The sequence below is a fragment of the Erinaceus europaeus genome, chromosome 9 (assembly GCF_950295315.1).
Source record: "Erinaceus europaeus chromosome 9, mEriEur2.1, whole genome shotgun sequence".
Classification (NCBI taxonomy): Eukaryota; Metazoa; Chordata; class Mammalia; order Eulipotyphla; family Erinaceidae; genus Erinaceus; species Erinaceus europaeus.
The window spans coordinates 13,868,158-13,890,304 of record NC_080170.1 but is presented as its reverse complement, the minus strand read 5'-3'; the positions used below and the strand labels follow the sequence as shown (position 1 = coordinate 13,890,304).

Genomic DNA, 22,147 nt, shown 5'->3' with positions numbered 1-22,147 from the left:
GAGGATGCGGGTGAGAGAGAGGAGGACAGGAGGAGTAGGGTCCCCCGTCTCTGGGAGCTCTCCTTGCGCCTTCCCAGCATGCCCCACTTTGGAGCCAGGCCCTGGCTTCCCCGCCCCCAGCAGGAGAAAGGTAAACAAGGCCTGGCTCTGGCCCGGCGCTGGCGGGGAACCCCCTGGCAGGGCCCTGCCCAGGTCAGGTGGTCTGGGGGCAGTGAGTCAGCGTCCCATGACCGCTGTCATAACGGGGGTTTCCCCCGCCTGGCTGCCGCCCAGCCCCGCAACATTCACCAGGGACAGACAGCTGCCGGCTGGAAAACTGGCCAAAGCTGCCGCCAGAGGCCAGGGTGAGCGGACTGCGGAACAGCAGAGCCCACCTGCTCGTGCACCTGGCCTGAGGGCCCCCCCCCCCCCCGACACCAGCTGTCCACCCCCTACCCCCTTCCCAGGGATACAAGGTGCTCCCCCAGACTTCAAGGTGCAGGTGTGTCTTGCTCCAGGCAGTACTTGTGCACCCTGCAGCAGGAAAGCTGGGCCCCAAGTCAGGAAATGGCCCGCGCTCCCCTTTGGGCAATGGCCAGGCTCTGTGTTCTCAGCATTGGTTTGTTGTTTTCTTTTTTATTTTTATTTATTTATTATTGGATAGAGACAGAGAAATTGAGAGGGAGGGGAAGACAGAGAGAGAAAGAGACAGAGAGACAGAGACCTGCAGCCCTGCTTCACCACTTGTGAAGCTTTGTCCCTGCAGATGGGAACCAAGGACTTGAACCTGGGTCCTTGAGCACTGTGATGTGAGCACTTAGCTAAGTGCACCACCGCCTAGTCCCGCTTCATGTTTTTATGTTTCTATTTCTTTAAATTGTATTACATTTGACTTTCTCATATATATATATATTTGATGATTGTGTTTTTTTTAACCAGAGCACTGCTCAGCTCTGGTTTATGGTGGTGCAGGGGATTGAATCTGGGACTTCGGAGCCTCAGGCATGAAAGTGTGTTTGCATAATCATTATGCTATCTACCCCTGCCCTTGATGATTGATTTTAACAAGATAGACACAGACCAGAGCACTACTCAGTTCTAGCTTATAGTGGTGCTGGGGATTGAACCTGGGACCTCAAAGCCTCAGGCATGAATTCCTTTGCATACCATTATGCTGTCTACCTAGTCCTGGTCATATATATATATATGACTGGGTGGTGGCACACCTGGTTGAGTGCACGTTATAATGAGCAAGGACCCGGGTTCAAGTCCCTGGTCCCCACATGCAGGGGGAAAGCTTTGCGAGTGATGAAGCAGGGTTGCAGGTATCTCTGGATCTGTCTCTCTCCCTCTCTGTCTCCCCCTACCCTCTGGATTTCTGGCTGTCTCTATCCAACAAGTAAAAAAAAAATTTTTTTTAATACATTTTTTTCCTGGGTAGGAGAGATAGCATAATGGTTATACAAAGAGATTCATGCCTGAGGCTGTGAAGTCCTAGGTTCAATCCCCGCACCTTCATAAACCAGAGCTGAGCAGTGAAAAAGGGAGCCAGAGAAGAAGAGACACTACAGCTCCCCTCACCATCCACGGAGCTTTCCCCAAGTCATGCATGGTGCTCCCATGCAGTGGCCAGGGGCCCAACCTTGGTCCTCATGCATGGTTAAGGTATGCTCTCTACTGGATGAGCTATTTCCCAGCCCCAGCTTTGAAATGGGGCTTAAGTTGCCCCTCTTTGTGTGCTGGCCACCCTTGGGTGTTGGGGTGGGGTGTTAGGAAGAAGACTACAGTTGGGTTGAGGTGAAAGTGAGGGGCACAGAAGAGAATCACCTGATCTTGAGGTTCTAGAAACATACCTTAGCCCTGAGGTGGCCCGAGCTGGCTTAGTGCTGCCTCAGCTCCCCTTCCCTCTTCTGCTGCAGTCTGTTAGTCAAACCCCCCATCCTCCACTCCATTTTCTTTTTTTTTTATCAGTGTTTTTTTTTTAATTGGGGAATTAATGTTTTACATTCAACAGTAAATACAATAGTTTGTACATGCATAACATTCCCCAGTTTCCCATTTAACAATACAATCCCCACTATGTCATTTATCATCCTTCATGGACCTGTATTCTACCCACCCACCCACCCCAGAGTCTTTTACTTTGGTGCAATACGCCCATTTTCATTTTGTTTTTATGTATTTTTTATGTATTTTCCCCTTTTGTTGCCCTTTTTTTTTTTTATTGTTGTTGTAGTTATTATTGTTGTTGTTATTGATGTCGTTGTTGGATATGAGAAGAATGGAGAGAGGAGGGGAAGACAGAGAGGGGGAGAGAAAGACCTGCTTCATTGCCTGTGAAGTGACTGCCCTGCAAGTGGGGAGCCAGGGGCTGGAGCCGGGGCTCAGACAGGGATCCTTACACTGGTCTGTCCTTGCCCTTTGCGCTTAACCCGCTGTGCTACCGCCCAACTCCCAAAAATAAATTTTAAAAAGCTGTGTGACTTGACTAGGGTGGAGGTGGAGGCACCAGGTCCCATCTGTACAGACAGGTGTGTCCAGGAGCCAGTGGCCTAGGTAACAGGATAGGGGGGACCCTTAGGCTGTGGCCCCAGATGTGGAAAGTGGGGTCCTAGGGGAAGGACCTCTGGGTCAGGACTAGGAGGAATCAGCCAGTGTCCCCAGAGCCGCCCCCCTGCCTGGCCGTGGGAGAGGGGTCAGTGCAGCCCGGTCAGTAGAGGGCTCTCACTGGGGTCACTGCTGGGATTTGGAGACTCACTTCCTTCTCTGCTGGGGTGGAGACCACCCCCTCTGCTGGAGGCCCCGAAGCTGAGGGCTACCCTGACTGCAGAGGGTTCTGGAAAGACAAAAGGAGGCATCACCAGCTGTTCCTGAGGGGTTCAGGCAGATCCCAGGTGGCATCCAGATATCACAGCTGGATGGGGAGGAAGAGGAGGAGGGAGGGGGGGAGGAGAGGAGGGAGAGAAGCGGGAGGGGAGAAGGGAGTAGGAAGGGAGAGGGGAGGTGGAGGGAGAGGAGCTAAGAAAAGGGGGAGGAGAGAAGGAGGGTAAGGGTTAGAGTTAGGAGGGGGAGGAGGGGAAAGAAAGAGGGGAAGGGAAAGAGAGGGGAGGAGAGTAGGAAGGGAAGAATGAGTCCGTGCGCCAGGGAGGGTGGGCCCTGCGCTCTGTAGGGGGCGCTAGTTCCTGCCAGTTTAGAGAGGGAGTCAGGGGCACCCCCTGGTGGATCTTTAGTTTGGTGCCACGGGGTGTGAGAAAGACCCTTGTCCCTGTGCCTCACCCCTCTCCCCTTGTACTTTCGAGAGAAAAATGTTCTGACTTTGAACATTGGACCCTCCTAGGTTGCAAAGGTGGGGGTGGGGTGGACGGGGCAGGGCCTCTTCTGCTGGGACGTGCTGGGGTCCCCGCCCCCTGGTTTGCCCTGGGGGGGTGTCAGCCAGCTTCCCCAAATCTGGGCTGCGAATATGATGGGGTGTCATACCAGCGACGTGCGATCCCCCGACGTCGTCCAAAGTCTGGCCTGTCACTGTGGGACGACCCCCCCACACACACACCACCACCACCACCACCACCACCACCACCACCACCACTGGCAGGGTTTGAGCCCCAGCAATGCTGGGAGAGTACCATAGCATCAGGGGAAGCTCCAGTGTTGGTGTCTTCTACTTCCTGAAGCAGTGAACTCAAGTGTGCACAAGACCCTACTACCCCAAAATAAATGAAGAAATAAATCATTGACAAGTATAGATCTAGGAGCTGGAGCTACCTTCCCCAGTAGAACACACACTTTTATCATGTCCAAGACCTGGATCTGAGCCCTCAGCCACCACGCGGGAGCACACACAAAGGGACACAAAGGTGCAGTGGTGTCTCTCCATTGCTGTCTCTCGCTCTCCCTCTTATCCTCTATTTTAAAAAAAGAAGGGGATGGGGGAATTCTGCTGGAATGGTGAAATCGTGCAGGCGCGCGCGCGCGCGCACACACACACACACACAAAAAAAAAAAAAAAAAACCTTGGCGGAAAGCAAAAAATAATTAAATAGTGGTCTGGGAGGTGGCGTAATGGATAAAGCATTGGAATCTCAAGCATCCCCCCCGCAGCACATGTACCAGAGTGATGTCTGGTTCTTTCTCTCTCTCTCTCTCTCTCCCTTCAGCCCCCTCACTCTCTCTCTCTCTCTCCTCCTTTCTCATTAATGAATAAAATAGGGGCCAGATAGTGCCACACCTGGTTGAGCGCACATGTTATAATGCACATGGACCCAGGTTCAAACCCCTGGTCCCCACCTGCAGGGGAAAAGTTTCACGAGTGGTGAAGCAGGGCCGCAGGTGTCTTTCTGTTTCTCTCCTCCCCTCTCAATTTCTCTGTCTCTGTCAAATAAACTTTAATAAATAAATAAATAATATTTTAAAAAATAATAATTAAGTAAAAGATTGATTTTACATGGGAGAGAGAAGTCAGAGCTCCACTTCTTCCAGGACAGAGTCCCCTGAGCGCTGTCACCTGTGTCATTTCCCAGGCTGCCTCTGAAACCTTTTCAGCAGATACAGAAGAGTCTCCTGCAGCTGCCCAAGAAGAGGCCTCTGAGGAACTCCACATGGTTCTAAGAATGTGCCCAGGCGATGGTGCACCCAGTTGAGCACATATGTTACATTGTGCAAGGACCTGGGTTCAAGCCCCTGGTCCCCACCTGCAGGGGGATAACTTTGAAAGTGGTGAAGCAGGACTGCTGGTGTCTCTTTCTCTCTCCCTAATTATTTTAAATTGGGGGCTTGAACTCAGGTCCTTGCACCTTGTAACGTCTCTTCTGAACTGGATACACCACTGCCCAACCCCTTCAAAATAATTTTTATTATTTTTTAATATTTTGACTTTGTCAATTTATTATGATTAATGCTTTGTTTTTATTTTGTGTTTTTAATGCATATTCCCTTTTGCTGTCCTTGTTTTATTGTTGTAGTTATTTTTATATTTATTTATTCCCTTTTGTTGCCCTTTTTTATTGTTGTAGTTATTATTGTTGCTGTTATTGATGTCGTCGTTATTGGATAGGACAGAGAGAAATGGAGAGAAGAGGGGAAGACAAGAGGGGGAGAGAAAGATAGACACCTGCAGACCTGCTTCACCGCCTGTGAAGCAACTCCCCTGCAGATGGAAAGCCAGGTGCTTGAACCAGGATCCTTAGCTGGTCCTGGTGCTTTACGCCATGTGCACTTAACCCGCTGTGCTACCACCCGACTCCCTTTATTTTATGTTTTATAATACATATATATCATTATTATTATTATTACTACCAGAACACTATTCAGCTCTGGTATATGGTGGTGCGGGGATTAAACCTGGGACTTTGGAGCCTCAGGCATGAGAGTCTCTTTGCATAACCATTATGCCATCTACCCCCACCCGAATTTTTTGAATTTATTGTTTTATTTTATTTTATTTCTTTATTGCCACTAGGATTATCACTGGGGCTCAGTGCCTGCACTATGAAGCCACTGCTCCCAGTAGCTATTCCCCTCCCCACTTTTTTTTTAAAGATTTTATTTATTAATGAGAAAGATAGGAGAGAAAGAACCAGACATCACTCTGGAACATGTGATGCTGGGGATTGAACTCAGGACCTCATGCTTGAGAGTTCGATGTTTTATCTACTGAGCCACCTCCCGGACCACTCCCCTCCCCACTTTAATTTTTTTTCTTTCTCTTTTTATTTGATATAAGAGCAATTGAGAGGGGAAGAAGAGATAGGGAAAAAGAAAGAGAGACACCTGCAGACCTGCTTCACAGTTTAGTTCATGAAACATCCCCCCAGCTGGTAGGGAGCAAGAACTCAACCTGGAGTCCCTGGGTATGGTAATGTGTGTGCTTAACCAGGTGCTCCACTGTCTGGCCCCCTCTCTGTCTCCCCATTCCTTCTTGATTTCTGTTTCTATCCTGTTAAGAAGAGGAGGAGGAGGAGGAAGGGATGTTGTTAAAGTTGGGGGGCTCCAGTAGGCCAGGCTAGCTTCGCGACAGTAGACAGAGACTTGAGGACACACGGATGGGCAGAGAAGCTGTATTTCTTTATTCAGGAGCGGGCAAATCACCACACCATGTGCTTCCCCATCTTTCTCCTCCCGGTGACTGCGGCAGGAACCCTGGAAGTCCCAAGGGGCCGGGGGCGGGGACAAGGGGGCGCGAAACTAGCAGGGGCTAAACCACCACTTTCCAGAGGCCAACCCCCCCCCACCCCCCACCCCCCCCCACCCCGGCGAGACCAGCATAGCAACAAAGGGACATATCCATTCTTCTGCCAGGGTGCCTCTCACTGTGCTCTCTCCTTGCCCTCTGTGTGTGGGGTAGGCGAGTCAAATTACACCTAGTTAACGCCTGACCCAGGGTCTCCAGTGACAGAGACAGTCACCAAGAAGCAAGCCAGAAGTATAGGGTGGTGGCCATGCACTCAGGCCACCACGAGGCACCTGTGGCTGCACTTCGTCCCTGGAAGGCCATGTTTCTTTCCTGCACAAAGCTCCCTGAATATTTCATGCAGAGGTTGACCTCCTCCTTAGAGGTCAGCTTGCCTGCCTGGTTGCAGGCAAGGACTTGTAATGGAGCATTTCCAGAACTCTCCTTTCCATTGCCTTAGATACTGAAGACTGAGCCAGAAAGACCAGGAGCAGGACACTCCTGAGGCTCTTTGATAGGTGTACAATTTTGTTTTTCACCAGAGCACTACTCAGGTCTGGGGTGCAGGGGATTGAACCAGCAACCTGGAGCCTCAGGCATGAGAGTCTGTTTGCATAAAAAAAAGTCTGTTTGTGGGAGGTGGGGTGGTAGCCCAGGGGGGTTAAGCACACGTGGTGCAAAGTGCAAGGACCTGCATAAGGATCGGGTTTGAGCCCCCAGCCCCCCCACCTGCAGGGGGCTCGGAAGTGGTGAAGCAGGTCTGCAGGTGTCTTTCTCTCCCCCTCTATGTCTTACCCCTCCTCTCTCGATTTCTCTCTGTCCTATCCAATAACAAGGACAGCAATAACAATAATAACAACGATAAACAAGAGCAACAAAAGGAAAAACGGCCTCCAGGAGCAGTGACTTCATAGCAGGCACTGAGCCCCAGCAATAACCATGGAGGCAAAAAAAAAAAAAAAAAAGTCTGTTTTCATAGCCAGGCTGCTATCTCCCCGACCCAGGTATTTTAAGCCATCTACATTTATTTACTTAGAGATGAAGAATGCGCCAGGTGGTGGTGCACCTGGTGAAGTGCACGTATTACCTTGTACAACAACCCAATTTCTAGTGTCCATCCCCCCCTGCAAGCGGAAAGCTTCACAAGATGGAAACAACCTGTGTGATGAGTGAGTAAAGCCTTGTTTAGGTCTGAGTGACTCACTATTTATTGTATATATACGCACAAATATTTTTTGCTTTTTAAAAATACTTATTTATACCCTTTTGTTGCTCGTTTTTTTATAATTTTAAAAAAATATTTATTTTAACTTATTTCCCCTTTTGTTGCTCTTGTTTTTTTATTGTTGTAATTATTATTATTGTTCTTGATGCCATTGTTGTTGGATAGGACAGAGAGAAATGGAGAGAGGAGGGGAAGACAGAAAGGGGGAGAGAAAGATAGACACCTGCAGACCTGCTGCACCGCCTGTGAAATGACTCCCCTGCTGGTGGGGGGCCAGGGCTCGAACCAGGATCCTTATGCTGGTCCTTGTTCTTTGCGCCACATGCGCTTAACCCGCTGCACTACCACCCGACTCCCTCTTTTTTTTTAATATTGTATTTATTTATTAATGAGAATGATAGGAGAAGAGAGAGAACCAGACATCACACTGGTACATGTGCTGCCAGGGGTTGAACTCTGGACCTCACGCTTGAGAGTTCAATACTCTATCCATTGCGCCACCTCCCGGATCATCACCCCTTGTTGTTTTATTGTTGTTGTTATTGATGTCGTTGTTGTTGGATAGGACAGAGAGAAATGGAAAGAGGAGGGGAAGACAGACGGGGGAGAGAAAGAAAGACACCTGCAGACCTGCTTCACCACCTATAAAGCGACACCCTGCAGGTGGGGAGCCAGGGGCTTGAATCGGGATCCTTATGCCAGTCCTTGCGCTTTGCACCACATGCACTTAACCCGCTGTGCTACCACCTGACTCCCTCCCTATACATATAATTTTAATTTTTTTTTCATTTTCTTTTTTTTATACCAGAACACTGCTCAGCTCTGGCTTATAGTGGTGCTGGGGATTGAACCTGGGATCTTGTATGCCTGTCATTAAGTCATGCATGAGGGTGAGAGATAACATAATGTTTATGCCTGAAGTTCTAAGGTTCAAGGATCAATCCCCTGCACCACCATAATACAGAGCTGAGCAGTGCTCTGGAGTGGGGGTGGGGTGGGGGGAGCCATATATGAAACAATGAACTACTACTCTATCATGATAAAAGAATAAAATTTTAGGGAGTAGCACAGTGGGTTAAGCACAGATGGTGCAAAGCACAAGGATCCGCAGAAGGATCCCGGTTTGAGCCTCTGGCTCCCTACCTGCAGGGGAGTTGCTTCACAGGCGGTGAGGCAGGTCTGCAAGTGTCTGTCTTTCTCTCCCCCTGTCTGTCTTCCCCTCCTCTCTCCATTTCTTTCTGTCCTATCCAACAACAACATTAACAACAATAATAACTACAACAATAAAACAAGAAAAGGGAATAAATATTTTTTAAAAGAATAAAATTTTGCCCACTGTGAGCGTATTATGCTAAATGAAGTCATTCACTGTACAAGAGTAACTCCATCCCCCCCCCCCTTTTTTTCCTTTCTACCAGAGATCGGCTCTGCTCTAACTTATTGAACCTGGCACCTTACATGCCTCAGGCATAAAAGATGAAAGTGTTTTTGTGTAACCATTATGCTGTCTCCCTAGCCCATAACTCCATTTTGTTTTTTTCTTTTTAAAGGAAAAATAAGCTCAGGACTAAGGAAAGCCTTCAGGACTGCAGGTACATGCAGTATCACAGAGCAGCATCTGGGCCTTTTTTTTTTTTTTTTGCCTCCAGGGTTATTGCTGGGGCTCACGAGCGTGCCTGCACTACGAATCCATTGCTCCTAGAGGCCATTTTTTCCCTTTTGTTACTCTTGTTGTTTATTGTTGTTATTATTATTGTTGTCACAGCTGTTGTCATTGTTGGATAGAACAGAGAGAAATGGAGAGAGGAGGGGAAGACAGAGAGGGGGAGAGAAAGATAGACACCTGCAGACCTGCTTCACTGCTTGTGAAGCGACTCCCCTGCAGTTCTCGTACTGGGATTGTTACGCCAGTCCTTGCACTTTGCGCCATGTGTGCTTAACCCGCTGCACTATCGCCCGGCCCCCTTTTCATTTCTTCTTTACAGCAACACAGGAAAAGTCATGTAAAGGGAAGACAGACACCACAGCACTGCTCCAGCACCCATACAGCTTCCCTGGTCTCACCCATGGTACCCCATGTGGTCCTGGGACTTGAACCCAGTGCCTCATATGTGGTAAGATACACTCTAATGGATGAACCATTTCCTGTCCCCCCCCCCACACATTCTTCTTTTCTTTTCTTTTAATTCCTTTATTGGGGGATTAATGTTTTACAGTTGGCAGTAAATACAACAGTTTGTACATGCATAGCATTTCCCAGTTTTCCACATAGCAATACAACCCCCTCCTCTGTCATCCTTTTTGGACCTGCACTCTGCTCCTCACCGACCCCAGAGTCTTTTACTTTGGTGCAATACACCAATCTTCCTTTCTTTTTTTTCTCCTGCCACCAGGGCTATCTGTGCTTGCACATCTCCACTGTTCCTAGTGTTTCTGTTTTGTTGTTTATTGATGGAGGGAGAGAGAAAAAAGGAAAGATGTCTGCAGCACTGCTCCACCACTTGTGAAGCTCTCCCCCGCAGGGGGAGGATGAGAACTTGATCCCTGGTCCTCGCTCATGGAGACGTGGGCACTCTAATAAATCTCCACTTTTCTTTTTAGCTGCACAGCCTCATTAATAAATAATGAAGGAAGCAGGTGGTGGCACACTTGGCTGAGCGCACAAACCCCTGGTCCTCACTTGCAGGGGGAAGCTTGACAAGTGAAGCAGTGCTGTAGGTCTATCTCTCTATCTCTCCCTTCCCTCTCAATTTCTCAATGTCTCTGTTGAATAAATGATAATAAATAAATGGAGTATGAGGTTAGGGAGATAGCATAAAGGTTATACAGAAGACTAATGAGGGCACTATTCCAGGAATAAAGGCAGCCTGTGTTGTAATCATTACTGAAACACACCTGTATTTCATAAAGCCACAAACAAACTTGGTGGTGACAAAACAAGAACATACGGCTATGAGTCAATATCCTTACCCAAACCCATTGCTAATTATCTATTTTTTAGTTTGTTTTATTTCTTTATTTTATTTTATTTTATTTTATTTATTTATTCCCTTTTGTTGTCCTTGTTGTTTTATTGTTGTAGTTATTATTGTTGTTGTCGTCGTTGTTGGATAGGACAGAGAGAAACGGAGAGAGGAGGGGAAGACAGGGGGAGAGAAAGACAGACACCTGCAGACCTGCTTCACCGCCTGTGAAGCGAACTCCCCTGCAGGTGGGGAGCCGGGGTTCGAACCGGGATCCTTATGCCGGTCCTTGTGCTTTGCGCCACCTGCGCTTAACCCGCTGCGCTACAGCCCGACTCCTGGGGATATATTTTTTAAATCATTTAAAAAATAACTTTGATTAAAAAAAAAGTTCTGCCAATCTTTTCCTCTAAGTATTTGATAGTTTCTGGTCTAATATCCAAGTCCTTGATCCATTTGGAATTTACTTTTGTGTTTGGTGAAATATAATAGTTCAGTTTCATTCTTCTGCATGTTTCAACCCAATTTTTTTGCCTCCAGGGTTATTGCTGGGGCTCTGTGCCATCACATGAATCCATGAATCCACTGCTCCTGGAGGCTATTTTTTCCCCTTTTGTTGCCCTTGTTGTTTTAGCCTTGCTGTGGTTATTATTATTGTTGTTGATATCATTATTGGATAGGACAGAGAGAAATGGAGAGAGGAGGGGAGACAGAGAGGGGTAGAGAAAAACACCTGCAGACCTGCTTTACTGCCTGTGAAGCAATTCCCCTGCAGGTGGGGAGCTGGGGGCTCGAACCGGGATCCTTACAACTGTCCTTGCACTCTGCACCATGTGTGCTCAACCCGCTGCGCTACCACCCGACCCCCCCTTTATGTGTGTGGTTTTGTGTGTGTGTGTGTGTGTGTGTTTTGTCATCACTGAGACTTCACCACTTGGAGCTGACCTTTTTTCAAGAAGAGAGAAACAGAGTTGCAGAGCTAACACAATGGTTATGGAGACTTTCCTGCCCAAAACTCTGAGGTCCCAAGTTCAATGCCCCGGCACCAGCATAAGCCAGAGCTGAGCAGTATGATCTGGTTAAAATATTCCATCCAAAACAAACAGCAGAGAAACAGAAAAGAGACTGGAGGTTACCAGAGGGGTTGGGGTGTGAGTGAACTAGCAGCTGCAGATCAAGAGCAAGCTTCCAGCTGCAACATAAAGAAGCTGCAGGTGATGAGCAGTGATGCTGCTTTCACAAACATGGGCCTTGCTAAGGAAAGATCAGACTTACTGTGATGGTTATTGTGCTGTGTGTGTGCACAGTCAGTTATTATGCTGCACACCTCAAACTAACACTCTGTGGCCACTGGGTGGTAGCACACCTAGCTGTGCACACACATTACCCTGTGTAAGGACCTAGGTTTCAGCCCCTGCTCCCCAACTGCAAGTGGAATGCTTCATGAGCCATGAAGCAGGTCTGTAGGAGTCTATCTTCCTCTCTCTCTCTCTCTCCCTCTCCCCTCTCAGTTTCTGTCTGTCCTATCAGAAAAAAACGGCCTCCAGGAGCAGTAGATTTATAGTGCTGGCACTGAGCCCTAGGGATAACCCTGGTAGCAAAAATAAGCAATTTTTATAATTTTATTTTATTGATTCCAGGGTTATTGTTGGGGCTTGGTGCCAGCACCATGAATCCACAGTTCCTGGTGGCCATTTTTTTAAATTGGGTAGGACAGAGAAAAATTAAGAAGGGAGAGAGAGATATAGAGAGGGAAAGAAAAATATACCTGCAGACCTGCTTTGCCACTTGTGAAGCCTCCCCCATGCAGGTGGAGAAGCCAGGGATTCAAACCTGGATCCTTGTGGTGAGTACTATGTGTGCTTAACTGGGTCCACCACCACCTGGCCCCCATTAAACAAATATTTTTTTTCAAAACCCATTGAACAGTAAACTGCACTTTAAGGCTGGTGAAATGGCTCATCGGTATAGTCTGTTGCTTTGCCTTGTATGTGACTCAGATTCCAGCCCAGCTCCCACTACATTGAAGGAAGCTTTGTTGCTGTAGTCTCTTCCTTTCTCTTTCTTTTAAGATTTCATTTATTTATTAATGAGACAGATAGGAGGAGAGAGAGAGAGAGAGAGAGAGAGATCCTGATATCACTCTGGTACATGTGCTACCGGGGATTGAACTTGGGACCTCATGCTTGAGAGTCCATTGCTTTATCCATTATGCCACCTCCCAGACCACTCTTTCTCTGCCTCTTTACCTCTATCTAAAACATAAAATAAAATGGGGAGTCGGGCGGTGGTGCAGCAGGTTAAGTGGACGTGGTGCAAAACACAAGGACCGGTGTAAGGATCCTGGCAAGGACCAGTGTAAGGATCCTGGTTCAAGGCCCCGGCTCCCCACCTACAGGGGAGTCACTTCACATGTGAGGCAGGTCTGCAGGTGTCTGTCTTTCTCTCCCCCTCTCTGTCTCCCCTCCTCTCTCCATTTTTCTCTGTCCTATCCAACAACAATGACATCAATAACCACAACAATGTTAAACAACAAGGGCAACAAAAGGGAAAATAAATTAAAAAGCCATAAAATAAAATGAATAAAAGTATATTGTTTAGCTGGGGTAGATAGCATAATGGTTATGTAGTTTCTCATGCCTGAGGCTCCAAAGTTCTAGGTTCAATTCCCTCCACAACCATAAGTCAGAGCTGAGCAGTGATCTGATGGAAAAAACAAAGTATATTGTGTTATGGGGGTCCAGGAAGTGGTGCAACTGGTAATGCGCACATGTTACTATGCATAAGGACACCAGTTTAAGCCCCTGGTCCCCACCTGTAGGGTGAAGCTTTCTGAGTGATGAAACAGTGTTGTAGGTCTCTCTCTCTCTCTCTCTGTATCTATCTTCCCTTCCTTCCCAACTTCTCTATCTATCCAAAATCAACAAATAAACATATAAAAGAAAAAAACTGGGTGTCAGGCAGTAGAAGAGTGGGTTAAATGCAGGTGGCACAAAGCGTAAGAACCGGCATAAGAATCCCAGTTTGAGCCTCCGGCTCCCCACCTGCAGGGGAGTCATTTCACAAGCGGTGAAGCAGGTCTGCAGGTGTCTGTTTTTCTCTCCCCCTCTCTATTTCCCCCTCCTCTCTCCATTTCTCTCTGTCCTATCCAACAACAACGACATTAGCAACAACAACAATAATAGCTACAACAATAAAAAACAAGGGCAACAAAATGGAATAAGTAAAAAGAAAAAATTAAGTATACTGTATTATTTGAAAACCTATTACTGTTGAAAAATAGATATCTAAACATAAAATCATATAATTTGTGACTTTGAAATCTGTGACCTGCATTTATTTATTTTATTGAATAGAGACAGAAATTGAGAGTGTGGGATTCAGGTGGTAGCACAGCGGGTTAAGTGCACCTGTCATAAAGTGCAAGGACCAGCTTAAGGTTCCCGGTTCGAGCCCCCGGCTCCCCACCTGCAGGGGAGTCACTTCACAGGCGGTGAAGTAGGTCTGCAGGTGTCTATCTTTCTCTTCCCCTTTCTGTCTTCCCTTCCTCTCTCCATTTCTCTCTGTCCTATCCAATAATAACAACAATAACTATAACAACAATAAAAAGACAAGGGTAACAAAAAGGAATAGATAAATATATATATAAAAGGAAATTGGGAATCGGGCGGTAGCACAGCAGCTTAAGCACAGCTGGCAAAAAGCTCAAGGACCAGTATAAGGATCCTGGTTCGAGCCGCCGGCTCCCCACCTGCCGGGAGTTGCTTCACAGGTGGTGAAGCAGGTCTGCAGGTGTCTGCCTTTCTCTCCCCCTCTTGTCTTCCCCTCCTCTCTCCATTTCTCTTTATCGTATCTAACAGTGATGATATCAATTACAACAACAATAATAACTACAACAACAATAAAAGCAACAAGGGCAACAAAAAGGAAAAATAAATATAAAATTTTTTTAAAAAATCAACAAGGGTGGGAGTCGGGCTGTAGCGCAGTGGGTTAAGCACAGGTGGCGCAAAGCACAAGGACCGGCATAAGGATCCCGGTTCGAGCCCCGGCTCCCCACCTGCAGGGGAGTTGCTTCACAGGCGGTAAAGCAGGTCTGCAGGTGTCTGTCTTTCTCTCCTCCTCTCTGTCTTCCCCTCCTCTCTCCATTTCTCTCTGTCCTATCCAACAACGACAACAACAATAATAACTACAACAATAAAACAACAAGGGCAACAAAAGGGAATAAATAAAAATAAATATAATAAAAAAGAAAAAAATCAACAAGGGCAACAAAAGAGAAAATTAATAAATAAATTGAGAGGGAAGGGGAAGGTAGAGAGGGAGAGAGACTGGGTGACACCAAAAGCTCTGTTCTGTCAGTCATGAAGCTTTCTCCTTGTAGATGGGACAGAGGCTTGAACCTGGGTCCTCGAGCACTGTCATGTGTGTGCGTTTAACCAGGTGTACCACCACCTGGCCCCACCTATTTTTTCTTACTCATTATCAGCTGTAGAGGAGGCAGGATCAGTGAATCCAGAAGCACGGAGCAGCAATAAGTAGCACTGAGTGTCCACCCCCACACCCCCAGCTGGGATGGAGTTCCTTGTGATGACAGGTGACCACCAGGAGGGCCGGGTCCTGCGGGCTCTGCCATGTCTATTTGTAACTATGACTGAAGGAAATGCCAGGCTGAGGGTTTGTGTACTTGGCAGGGGCTTCTCTCTTCTCAGTTCAGCTCCTGTACCTCCCCACTCTGGATGCCCAGACCACCCTAGTGAAGAGGTCCCATGGAGGACTGGAGAAGGAATGGCCACCTTCGAGGGCTATGCCAGGAGTCCTGGAGGGGGTCACAGGCTCGGTCGGACCCCTTGTGTGTTCCCAGGCCCAAGAAGCTGAGCCCCTGGGTGGCAGGGTGGTGGGCTGGGCTCACCTGCCTGGGGCTGCCTGGGCGGGGTGTGGGCTGCAGACAGGCCCTTGCAGATTACTTTCCCCTGAGCAGTCAGGCATGTACCAGCACTGCCCCTGTTTTAAGGACAAAGGCGAGAAGATACTTTCTCCTCTTCCAGATCTTGGACAGGACTTGAAGGAATCATGTTAAGTGAGATAAATAAGCCAGAAGGAGGATGGATGCTGGATGGTCTCACTTAAAGGTGAACTTAAGAAGGCAAATGGGAGCCAGGTGGTGATGTGTTGTTTTCGCCGGGCTGGCTTCACGGGCGGGTAACAGACGACCAGGGACTCATGGTTGAGCTGTAGGCAGTATCTCTTTATTCATGCAGGACGCAGCGCAATCTAAGCAGAGCTAAGCTAAACTAAAGGTACTATAAAACTCACAATGCTGTCTTTATATATACTTGCCAAGTAGGGTGGAAACAGGATGTGACATAGAGAGGGTGGAGAGAAAAGTGACTGGTGACAATCAGAGTGTGACAAGGAGGGGATCAGGGTGTGACAAGGAGAGGGGGTGGAACAAAAACATATCATGAAACAGTGGGGATTGAACCAATGCCCTGGAGGGAGGGTGGTGCTTGTGAACAGCGGTTATGTAAATAGAATGCAGTGTTAAGCAGGGGGGATTTAAACCAAATGAAACAGAAGGGGTCTCATGCATACCAACAGTGATGCACCTGGTAGGGCGCACACGTTACCTACCATTGCAAAGGTTCAAGCCTTTGATCCCCACCTGCAGGGGGACACTTCATGAGCAGTGAAGTAGTATTGCAGGTCTCTCTCCCTCTCCCTCTCCCTCCCTATCTCCTCCCTTTCTCAATTTCCCTCTTTCCTATTAAACAGAATAGAAAGGGCTGAGGATACTGCATAATGGTTCTGCAAGAGACTTTCATTCCTGGTTCTGGTCTCCCCGGTTCAATCCGCAGCACCACCATAAGCCAGAGCTGAGTAGTGCTTTGGTCTAAATAAAAACAAATAAATTAAAATAAGTAAAGGCTGCCAGGAGCATTGGATTCATAGTGCTAGCACCAACCCCCAGCAATAAGCCTGATGAAAAGAAAGAGGCAAAAAGAGGAAGAAGAGGAGGAGGAGGAGGAGAAAAAATAAGGCAAAGGAGCTGGGAAGTGGTTCCCCCAGTTGAACGTACACATCACCATGGCCAAGGACCCAGGTTCAAGCCCCTGGTTCCCATCTGCAGCGAGAAAGCTTCATGAGCAGTGAAGCAGTGCTGCATGTGTCTCTCTTTTTATCTCCCTATCTCCTCCTTTTCTCTCTATTTCTGTCTCTATCAAAAAAGAAAAAAGAGGGAGTCGGGCTGTAGCACAGCGGGTTAAGCGCAGGTGGCGCAAAGCACAAGGACCGGCATAAGGATCCCAGTTCGAACCCCGGCTCCCCACCTGCAGGGGAGTCGCTTCACAGGCGGTGAAGCAGGTCTGCAGGTCTCTATCTTTTTCTCCTCCTCTCTGTCTTCCCCTCCTCTCTCCATTTCTCTCTGTCCTATCCAACAACGACGACAACAACAATAATAACTACAACAATAAAACAACAAGGGCAACAAAAGGGAATAAATAAATAAAATAAAATAAAATATTTAAAAAGAAAAAAGAAGGGGAGTCGGGTTATAGCACAGCGGGTTAAGTGTATGCAGCGCCAAGCCAAGCACAAGGACCGACGACATAAGGATCTCAGTTTGAGCCCCTGGCTCCCCACCTGCAGGGAAGTCGCTTCACAGGTGAAGCAGGTCTACAGGTGTCTATCTTTCTCTCCCCCTCTCTGTCTTCTCCTCTCTCCATTTCTCTCTGTCCTATCCAATAATGACATCAACAACAATAACTATAATAAAACAACAACAGGGAGTCGGGCTGTAGCGCAGCGGGTTAAGCGCAGGTGGCGCAAAGCACAAGGACCGGCATAAAGATCCCGGTTCGAACCCCGGCTCCCCACCTGCAGGGGAGTCACTTCACAGGCAGTGAAGCAGGTCTGCAGGTGTCTGTCTTTCTCTCCTCCTCTCTGTCTTCCCCTCCTCTCTCCATTTCTCTCTGTCCTATCCAACAATGACGACAACAACAATAATAACTACAACAATAAAACAAGGGCAACAAAAGAGAATAAATAAATAAAATAAAAAAGAAAAAGAAAAAAGAAAACAACAACAACAATAACTACAACAATAAATCAAAAAGGGATTCAATAAATAAATAAGTATTAAAAAAAAGGGGGGGAGGCTGGGAAGACAGCATAATGGTTATGCAAAAGACTGCCATGCCTGATGCTCTGAGGTCCCAAGTTTAACCCCCAGAAGCCAGATGTTCTGATTTCTCTCGTATATCTCTCATTAATGAAAAATAAATAAATTAGGAGGAAAAAGAAAGGGGGTGGAGAGAGGGAGGGAGGGAGGAAAAAAGAAGATAAAGTTAGGAGTGCAGAGGTGACAGCAAGGGACAGATGAAAGGCCACCCAGCACTCAAACAGTAGGGCTTAGACTCTATAATGGACAGTACAAATGGATGAATGAATGAATGAATGAATGAATGAATGAATAACTGAGGAACTATGGGCCTTTTCTGTGAGATCACTCTATAGACACCCCCTTTCACCATGGTCACCCCACTTGCAGTCGCCATCTGGTGGTAGCACCAGGCTACTTGCCTCCCCTCCCAAGACCACCCCCCTGCCACAATCCTGGCAGCTGGTCAGACCTGCCTCCAAGTGGAAAGGGTCTACCCCAGAGGACCTCTCCTGGGAGTCCGGTGGGGGGGGGTCTGGGAAGGCTGCACTGCCTGTCCCCCCAGGGTAGTCTACATCCCCACACACCCTCCCCCCCTCCATCAACCCTGTCACCCCCAGGTTACTCACCATTCTATCCATTTCTACATCAAGGCAGAATTTCGTCTCTACCCCCACCCCACATGCCCCAAAGACAGAGTGTGCAGGAGGTTAGATTCAGCTAAGTACTCCAAGCTTTAGTCACTAGCAAGCAAGCTCCTTAAGAATTTTTTTTTTCCCCTCCAGGCTTATTGCTGGGGCTAGGTGCCTGCACTACAAATCCACTGCTCCTGGAGGCTATTTTTCGCATTTTGTTGCCCTTGTTATTGTGTTTGTTGTAGTTGTTATTGTTGTTGTTGGATAGGACAGAGAGAAATGGAGAGAGATGGGGAAGACAGAGAGGAAGAGAGAAAGACAGGCACCTGCAGACCTGCTTCACCGTTTGCGAATCGACCTCCTGCTGGTGGGGAGCCCGGGGCTACCGCCCGACCCCCAATAATTTTTTAAGAATATATATGTATGTATATTCTCCTTCCCCTCTTAATTTCTCTTTGTCCTTTCCAATAAAATTAAAAAAGAAAAGAAAAGAAGAGAGTCAGGCAGTAGAGCAGCGGGTTAAGTGCACATAGCGCGAAGCGCAAAGGATCCGGTTCGAGCCCCCCAGCTGCTCCCCACCTGTAGGGGAGTCACTTCACAAGCGGTGAAGCAGGTCTGCAGGTGTCTGTCTTTCTCTCCTCCTCTCTGTCTTCCCCTCCTCTCTCCATTTCTCTCTGTCCTATCCAACAATGACATCAGTAACAACAATAATAATAACTACAACAACAGGGCAACAAAAGGAAATAAATAAATACATATTTTTAAAAAAGAAATTAAGAGGGGAGATGGAGAGGAAGATAGAGAGAGGGGTGGCCCGGGAGGTGGTACAGTGGGTAAAGCATCAGATTCTCAACCATGAGGTCCCAAGTTCAATTCCTGGCAGCATGTATACCAGAGTGACGGCTTGACTTGTTCTCTCTCTCTCCTGTATTTCTCATGAATAAATAAATTCTTAGAAAGAAAGAGAGAGAGAGAGGAATAGGGAAAAAGAGACACCTGCAGACCTGCTTTACCACTCATGAAGCTTCCCCACTGCAGGTGGGGAGTAGGGGTCCTACCTGGGTGCTTGTACATAGTACTTAGCCGGTTGTGCCACTGATCAGCCCCCATTATGATTGCTTTCCTTCCCCAAGGCATCACTCTTCTCGGACTATTCTTTGGTTATTGGTGATGCTGGGGCTCAAACTGGGGCCCTCTCACTTGCAAATCCTGTTTTCTCTGTGGCCCCAGACCACCTTCACTTGTGCAGGTTTAATCATTTTTTTTAAAACAGATTCACATTTTTTTAAAAAAAGATTTTATGGGAGTCGGGCTGTAGCGCAGTGGGTTAAGCGCAGGTGGCGCAAAGCTCAAGGAACGGCATAAGGATCCCGGTTCGAACCCCGGCTCCCCACCTGCAGGGGAGTCGCTTCACAGGCGGTGAAGCAGATCTGCAGGTGTCTATCTTTCTCTCCTCCTCTCTGTCCTCCCCTTCTCTCTCCATTTCTCTCTGTGCTATCCAACAACGACAACAACAATAATAACTACAACAATAAAACAACAAGGGCAACAAAAGGGAAAAAATAAATAAAATAAATATTAAAAAAAAGATTTTATTTACTTATTTATGAGAAAGATAGGAGGAGAGAGAGAAAGAACCAGACATCACTCTGGTACATGTGCTGCTGGGATTGAACTTGGGAACTCACGGTTGAGAATCCAATGCTTTATCCATTGTACCACCCCCTGGACCACCTCTCTCTCTATCTTCAATCCCTGGCAGCACATGTACCAGAGTGATGTCTAGTTCGTTCTCTCTCTTCTACTTTCTTTTTTCTTTCTTTTTAAGATATTTATTCCCTTTTGTTGCCCTTTTTAAAATATTTATTTTCCCTTTTGCTGACCTTGTTTTTTCAGTTGTTACTGATGTTGTCGTTGATGGATAAGACAGAGAGAAATGGAGAGAGGAGGGGGAAAGAAAGACACCTGCAGACCTGCTTCACCACCTGTGAAGTGACTCCCCTGCAGGTGGGGAACGGTGGGCTCAAACCAGGATCCTTAGGCTGGTCTTTGCGCTTTGTGCCACCTGTGCTTACCGCCAGACTCCCTAATAATAAAACACTTTGTTTTATTATTATTTTTTAAAATGTGTCATGACTTTTTCTTTTTTATATATACATTTATTTTCCCTTTTGTTGGCCTTGTTGTTTTTTAATTGTTGTTGTAGTTATTATTGTTGTTATTGATGTCGTTTTTAGATAGGACAGAGAAATGGAGAGAGGAGGTGAAGACAGAGAGGGGGAGAGAAAGATAGACACCTGCAGACCTGCTTCACCACCTGTGAAGCCACTCCCCTGCAAGTGGGGAGCCGGGCCTTGAACTGGGATCCTTATGCCGGTCCTTGTGCTTTGCACCGCCCAACTCCCAAGACTTTATTTATTTTATTAATGAGGAAGATAAGGGAGTCGGGCAGTAGTACAGCGGGTTAAGTGCAGGTGGCACAAAGTTCAAGGACCAGCTAAGGATCCTAGTTCGAGCCCCAGGCTCCCCACCTGCAGGGGAGTCGCTTCACAAGCAGTGAAGAGGTCTTCAGCTGTCAGTCTTTCTCTTCCCCCTCTGTCTTCCCGCCTCTCTCCATTTCTGTCTGTCCTATCCAACAATGACAACATCAATAACAACAACAATAATAACTACAACTATAAAACAAGGGCAACAAAAGGGAATAAATAAATATTAAAAAAATAAAATACAGTCTTTAAAAATTACTTTTTTGTTGTTGTGGTGGTGGTGCCTGGAATCAAACTGAGGGCCTTACACAGGTCAGGCCTGAGTGCTACAGCTGAGTCCCTCCCCTCCAGCCCCAACTCATTTTTTTTTTTTTGGTGGGGTGTTTGTTTTTAAAATTTTGTATTACTTATTTATTTATCTTTTGGATAGAGACAGCCATAAATCAAGAGGAAGGAGGGAGAGAGAGGGAGAGAGACTGAGAGACATCTGCAGCACTACTTCGCCACTTACAAAGCTTTCCCACTAGGTGAGGATGGGGGGGGGGGCTTGAACCCAGGTCCTTTTGTATTGTAACAAGCACCACCACCCCTCCTTTTTTTTTTTTTTTTTAAGAAAGAGACAGAGAGAAAGAAACCATAATACCAGTTTCCTTCAATGGGTGGGGGCCAGTCTGGAACCTGGGTCGGGAACATGGCAAAGCAGCACACTGTCCAGGTGAGCTATTTCACTAACCCCAACTCACTTTAAAATGAAAATACACAAGTAGAGTGAAAGCAGAAGAAAAGGAAACCCTTTATGTCACAATCCGAATGAAGACTTCATTCACAACAGGTCAACACGGGACTGCAGCCTTGGGGTGGCCCTGCAGGTAAGCTGAGGCAGGTCGTTTATGAGGTCTAGGGATGCAGCCCCACCTGGCCTGCCCCCTCCTCTGGCTGGAACACCTGTACAGACGCAAAGGGGGGCCAGTGTCAGAGCCTCGGCTCCCCGACCCGGGATGTGGGCCTGGGCTGGAGAAGGGGATCGGGATCGGGACCGCCCCCCCCCCGTCACTCCCCACACACCCCCAACAACAGGGTCTCGACCCAGGTGCAGATGCTCCCTATGCCTGTTGTGTGTAGGGGGGTCGCTCTGTGTCCTGCAGCCCCCACCCCGTCCCCAGAGGCCCTTCTGCTCCGGGAAGCGCCCATCTGCCCAGCTTTCAGGGCCTGGGAGCACGCCTGGACCCCGGTGAGCTGAGCAGTGGCGGGCGGTGGGCTCAGCTCCAGCCACACCTGTGCCCTCTCCCGCCTCCCAGAGCTTTTCTCAGAGGACAGGCCTCAGAGGGTCCCCCAGAAAAGCCAAATGGGATACGTCACCGAGCTGTCACAGAGGAGTCTGGCATCCCCCCCAAACCTCGCCTCAAGACCCCGGCACTGACCTACGCGGCGCGAGCCTGTCCGCCCGAAGCCCCGCAGACCCGGGCCGCGCGGGCGGGGGCGGGAGCGCGGGCCTCCCCCTTACGGGCGCTGGCTGCCAGCCCGGGTGATGCGC

General features: G+C 47.9%; 1 long non-coding RNA gene across 1 annotated transcript; it reads right to left on the bottom strand.

Annotated features, from left to right (window-relative positions):
• Positions 1–1,759: 1,759 nt before the first annotated feature.
• LOC132540346 (uncharacterized) lies at positions 1,760–22,137 on the bottom strand. The gene is made up of 3 exons (XR_009551501.1): positions 22,035–22,137; positions 14,813–14,981; positions 1,760–3,879 (listed from the first exon to the last, which is right to left on the bottom strand). It is a non-coding gene; the product is annotated as an uncharacterized LOC132540346 (long non-coding RNA).
• Positions 22,138–22,147: the final 10 nt, after the last annotated feature.